The 6,073-nt window shown below is 42.9% G+C and overlaps 1 pseudogene across 1 annotated transcript; it reads right to left on the reverse strand.

Annotated features, from left to right (window-relative positions):
- Positions 1 to 4,923: 4,923 nt before the first annotated feature.
- LOC116071073 lies at positions 4,924 to 5,457 on the reverse strand (annotated as a pseudogene). The gene has a single exon (XR_004110696.1). The product of XR_004110696.1 is annotated as an acyl-CoA-binding protein pseudogene (transcript).
- Between the last annotated feature and the right edge of the window lie 616 nt (positions 5,458 to 6,073).

Consider the following 6,073-nt stretch of genomic DNA (forward strand, 5'->3'; position numbering starts at 1 on the left):
GTTTGGAATTTACCCCATTTCCTCTCCCCCCGGTTTGTGGTTTCTGCCTTTATAAGCCTTGTAAAACCCCAGGTCGGGGTCGGACTCCTCTATGAGTCTAGACCCCAGCATGCTGGCCTGAGCTCTTGTCCTGTCTTGCTTGTAATAAAACTTCCTCATGTGATTGCAGCAAGTTCGGTCTATCGTGAGTCATTGGGTGGTCGCGTCGTCCCGAGACTTGAGTAAGGATCTCCTCAGTTCTGGGGGTCTTTCATCTTACTCATAGGATAAGAGGAGGAGGGTATTACTAGTCATTTCTCTTTCCACATGCCTCTTCTGCTGAACCCAGAAATCTCATCATCATTTACAGAAAGCTCCCTCACAGAGAGGAGCATGCCTCAGACCAAATAATTTAGAGTGATAACGATAAACCAGGGTCACTCTGTAGTCTAGCACAGGATACTCTGATAAGTACCAGGCTAATCTGCCTTTGGTACTGATGGGAATTTGATTCAGATTCCTGCCCTCCTCTGGAGCCTGGGCTCCCATCCCAGTATGGCAGGTTAGTCTTCAGAGAACCATTTGTTTTTTGCTGTGAGACCATCTTCAGGTAAGCAGCCAGGCTTGCCTGGGCATGAGTAACCCTGCACATTGCAGTGCCCTGTCTGAATGGGGGGGGGGAGCCCCTAGGAAACATTAATCAGGTGTGAATCTTGCATATGAGAATGTTTCGAGGGCTGCAGGGTAATGGAGGTAAAGCAACTGTCTAGTGTTTGCTGCATCACCAAGCCCAGGAGGATGGGTTGCCTAGCAACACCTAGTCACTCCAGACTGGTGCTAGGCAACAAGATACAATCTGTCAGCTGCATTCAGCTGGCATTTTCTCTGGGTTTTTAGAAGACACGTAGGTATTTCAAAAGCATCTAATTATCTTCTATTTCATTCACTTCCCTGTGCTCGTTGGGAATCTTATCTACATCCCATCCGTTCCCACCTCCCTCTTCCTGGGATGCTCAATGCCCCCTGTGAGACAGGAGAGGACTCAGCTTCTGAGAGAAACTGCTTCCACTCCAGGGAATGGGGAAATGAAAATGTGTTGTGATTTTCAGTTTTCATTACATCATTATGCTGCAGTTGTTTTCCCAGGTTCTCTCTCCCTCTCTCTCTCTCTCTCTCTCTCTCTCCCCCCCTCTCCCTCTCCTCCCCCCTCCCCCTCCCTGCTCTCTCTCAAATTGTTAGAGGAATCAAATGATGGGTGCCAGGGGAACCAGGCTTCCTAACTTGTCATGAGGGCCAGCCCCATTACTAACTTCTTTCTTTGTTTCTGTCAAGGCAGGAGCTCTGGGGCTGCAGGCTCATCGGACTTCTGTGGCAATGAACTCAATTGTCCTCATGGAGCTGACCGAGCACTCTCTTTGCATTTAGCCTTTTGTTTCTTTTTTAATTCTTAGGTTTTTATTTCCACTCCATTGCAGAGGACTAAGAGGCTCTGGGAGTCTGAGTATCTAAGATACACAGTTCCTTGGTGGCTCTAATCATTACTTGTTGCCTCCCCAAAGGTGTAAGAGACGTGGGCTTTGCTCACTGAGAAAACTCTAATCTAGTTAGGAAACATATAATGATTTTTAATTAGTGCTTTTGTTGTGGTTGCTGTTTTAAATTGAAGACAATGTGTACTTTAGAAGGATTTTGAAGGGAACATCTGTGGTTGGGCATCCTGCAGGGACCAACCTGGAAAATATTGAAGAACAGAGGAGACTCTGCTCATTTGAACATCCCTGCAGCAAACTTATGAGAACTTGGCAGCTTCCCCCCACCCCCAGTCTGATTTTCAGATAGCTGTGTAGAAACTAGAGACCCAGGTGAGCCCCAAGTATGCTCTGACCTTCAGTGACAGTTGAAGCCCTGGGATGCATAGTCTATGTATAAGTCACCTCTGCATGCGGGCCCTGGCTGTGGTGCAAACATCTACTCATACAGAAACAGGGTTTCAAGTGAGATTAAATATTAACCCTATGTGGCTTTCCAGTACCCATGTAGAAAGTGAGTGGGAAGCCAAGGGGCCTAAAGACCAAGAAGGAGGCACAAGGAAGAATTAAGACGATTCTGTCAAGATCCAAATGAGTGAGGTGAAAGCTCAGAAGAACATGAGCTTTCCCTGTATTTCTAGAACAATCTCTTAAAAAGCTTATTGTGCTTATGAGATTTGAATGCTCTAGTACCTGGGTACCCTCTCCACTTCTCACAAATGTACATGCATGTGTGTCCTCTACAAACACATATACACACATATATACACACACACAAAACACAATGTGCAATATATACATACATACACATACATACACACATACACAGACTCATACACAAACACACATACACACATATACATACATACATACACATAATATATACATATGCACATACTCATATACATACACACATAAAACATACACATACATATACATATATACACATACATATATACACATACATATACACATAAACAGACCTATACACAAACACACATAAATACACATATACATACATATATACACACAAATGTATACACATATACATACATGCAATGCATACATATGCAAACATATATATGGACACACATACAATATGCACACATATGCATATGCATATGTGCACATGCATATGTACATATATATATATACACACATGTATATCACACACATACATACACAATACACTATGGGTTTGTTTACCTATCAATTCTCAGATCACTTGTAAATTAATCAGATAGGGTAATGATTCTTAAATTTTAATATATACATATGCAAATTGTCAAAAAATGTAAATACTTGAGTAGGAACCTAGATTCCATTTTTCTAACAGACTTCTGTGCAACCATTTTGTAAGTATTAAGGCTGCAGAAGATCTTTGAATAGAGTTAGAAATTAGAATATAGGGCCCATGAATCAATCCCTCCTTACTTGCAGATGGTATAAATGATCAGAATGATGTTTAAATTCAGCCCACTAGACTTGTTGATTTTCATTATGGGACATTTCTCTTTGTTCTCTGGAAAATTCCCTATTGATGCCAACTATTCTTCCCCCCCCACACACCCCCAGTAGAAATCAGGTTTGAAGTAAGCCGTGACACAGTGGTCCAGAAGCTCACTGAGTCCTCCTCATGGCTTTTTGAGGCTGCTCTATTTATTTTTATTTCCCCAGTGAGGAAGTTGATGGGAGTGGCCACACCACTGAGTCTGAGCACAGGCAAAGGGAAGCAAACAATGATGAATAGCAAAGTCCGACGTCCGCTCCAGGGATCTTTATTACATTTGATCTAACAGCCTCATTAATGGTCTAGAAGAGGTAGCTGCTAACAGAACTTTAATTAAATTCCTGGTGGATATTAAATTGGAAGCGATTGTGAAATTCAGGGAAGACAGAAAGGCAACCTAAGGCTCTGTGGAGAGTAAAGAATCAAATAGAATTCATCAGTAACAGGTGAAGAGAAATGCTAAGGGTTTCCAGAGGCTGCTGTGCGCGTGTGTGTGTGTGCGCGCGTGCATACGTGCACATGCGTGCCAGGTGCATCCTGGGTGTGTTAGAAATAGTCACGTGTTATTTCCAGTGTCATGACAAAGTAGGTGTCTCTGTGAATCTCTGAAGATAGGAGATTGAGGCAGGGAGGTGGCCTGTGTCAAATATGTCCTTGGCAAATGGTATTGGTTACTTTTCTGCTGCTGTGATAAAAATTCCACAACCAAGGCGATTTGCAGGAGGAAGGAGTTTGTTTGGCTCATGGTTCCAGAGGATGAGTCCATTGTGGCATGGGGCATGTGTGCCAGCAGGAGCAGGATGCACCTCAATCATAAGCACAAAGCAGAGAGTCGGCTGGAAGTCCTCCCTCTAGCAACATATTTCCTCCAAAAAGACGACAGACCCCCTCCTCAAATATCGCCACCTACTGGGGACTGTGTCTTCAGACATCTGAGCCTGAGAGGGAACATTCGCAATCGAATCCTGGAACATGTGGTCTAGAAAGCTTATAAGTTCCCTTAGATCTACCTTCCTTTGACATTAGTTTGCATCTAGAAATACAAAGAAGTGGTAAAAACAATACCTTAAAAATTGTGCTTCTCTCTCTCTCTCTCTCTCTCTCTCTCTCTGTCTCTCCAGAGTGAGTTCCAGGACATCCAGGGCTACACAGAAAAACCATGTCTGCAAAAACAAAAACAAAACTTCAAGAAATTCCTTTCCTAGTGATAGGTTCATGACCACCACAGATTTGAGGATGTAGGCAGACTCCTCCAGAAAGGATCTGGCCTGTCAGAAAGCACTGTTCTCATCCTCTTGCTTGCTATCTGTCCTTAGGTTTTAGAAGAGTACTCAGTGTTCAGTCAATGTTCTAGAAAGAATTACTACCTACACTCCAATTAGCCTGGATTCTTTTTATATTAGCTTTAATGTTGAATTTAGAAAGCATTTGGGTAGTGTTTTATAACATGAAGAAATATTTTTAGTATAAATATTACAATATTTTAGGTATTAAAAAAAAAGACAATTTAGAAGACCCTTTAGTGACAATGACACTCGAGGTTCCCTTCTTTTTTGGGGGGGAGGGTTGGAGAGTCCACAGGGACATGCAGCTTGTTATTTATTACAGTTACCATCCTACAGAACAGATCAATAAACTCATGCCTCCTGAATAACTGAAATTTTGTACACTGTACTCTATACACCCTTCCCTCTACTGCTGGCAACACCCCTGCCCTCCCTACTTCTGTGAGCTCACCATCTTTAGAGCCCTGTATAGTAAGACCAGATGGTACTTATTTTTCCCCACCTGGGTTTTTTATTCACTCTAACATCCCTCATGCTAATCCACATTTTTACAAAGGGCAAAATAGTGTTCTCTCTTTTTATTTTTTATTTTTTATTTTTTTATTTTTATTTTCCAGGCACAGAGTAACAAATGTACTTTTAATTGATTTCAGGTAAAAACTACACAGGGAGAAGGAGAGTGATTAACTCTGACCCTAATATATCAGAGCCATATCATCTACATTAGAAAAAAAAACAAGGCATTATGTCCTCATAGGTCACACGTGTGCCTGGCTGGCCACCAAATCTGGTCATTTATATTCCATATTTCTTCTTTAGCTCTTCTACCTTTTCCACATAGGTCTTCATGGCACCTTCCTTGGAAGTCCCTTTCAGCTTGTTCCACGCATCCCACTTGGCTTTGCCCTTGAGGTCCAGCAGCCCTGGCCGATCTGTATTTACATCGCCCACAGTAGCTTGTTTGAAGTGACTGTAGATGAACAGAATCTCTTCATCAGTTGGCTGGGTCTTGAGGCACTTCACCTCCTCAGCAGCTTTGTCAAATTCAGCCTGAGACATACTGGTGACGTGACACAGATGCCGAAAGCGCAGGAGCAAGCTCAGAGGCAGCAGCAATCAAGGTCCAGAGCGTACCAGCTAGCGCCTTTAAAAGCACACCCTCCCCCTCCCCGGCACCCCCCTCTGCATTCCAACTATTTTTATTTTATGTGTAATGAGTGTTTTCTGAATGTGTGAGCACCACATGGTACAATATTTATAAAGGCCAGCAGAGGGCGTCAGATGTCCCGGATCTGGAGTTACAGATGGTTATAATCTACCATGTAGGTGCTGGGAACCGAACCTTCATCTCTGCAAAGCCAGCGCTCTTAACCGCCGAGCTGTCTCTCCAGCTGCACAATTGCCTTCTTTTAAAGAGACTGTTCCATGGTGTCTGCATTTTCTTAACTCATCTGTTGATGGACTGTTATTCTGGCTGTTGAGAGCAATGCTCCAATAAATATGTGAGTGAAACGGTCCTTTGATATACTGAGCTTTTTCCCTTTGGAAGTGGGAATTGCTGGGTCACATGGAAATTTGTTCTTCATAATCTTAGTGGTTGCACTGGTTTCCATAATGACAGGACTAATATTAAGTAGTGGTGCCATAACACCCTTTCTAGTTGTAGCCCGAGAAAAGGAAGCAAGTAGTACAGCTGTACAGTCTCTCACCTTCACAAGCCACGAGGATCAAAGGAGATGATCTAGGAAGATGTGCTGCCAACTCAGTCA

The sequence above is a fragment of the Mastomys coucha genome, unplaced genomic scaffold, assembly GCF_008632895.1.
Source record: "Mastomys coucha isolate ucsf_1 unplaced genomic scaffold, UCSF_Mcou_1 pScaffold22, whole genome shotgun sequence".
NCBI lineage: Eukaryota > Metazoa > Chordata > Mammalia > Rodentia > Muridae > Mastomys > Mastomys coucha.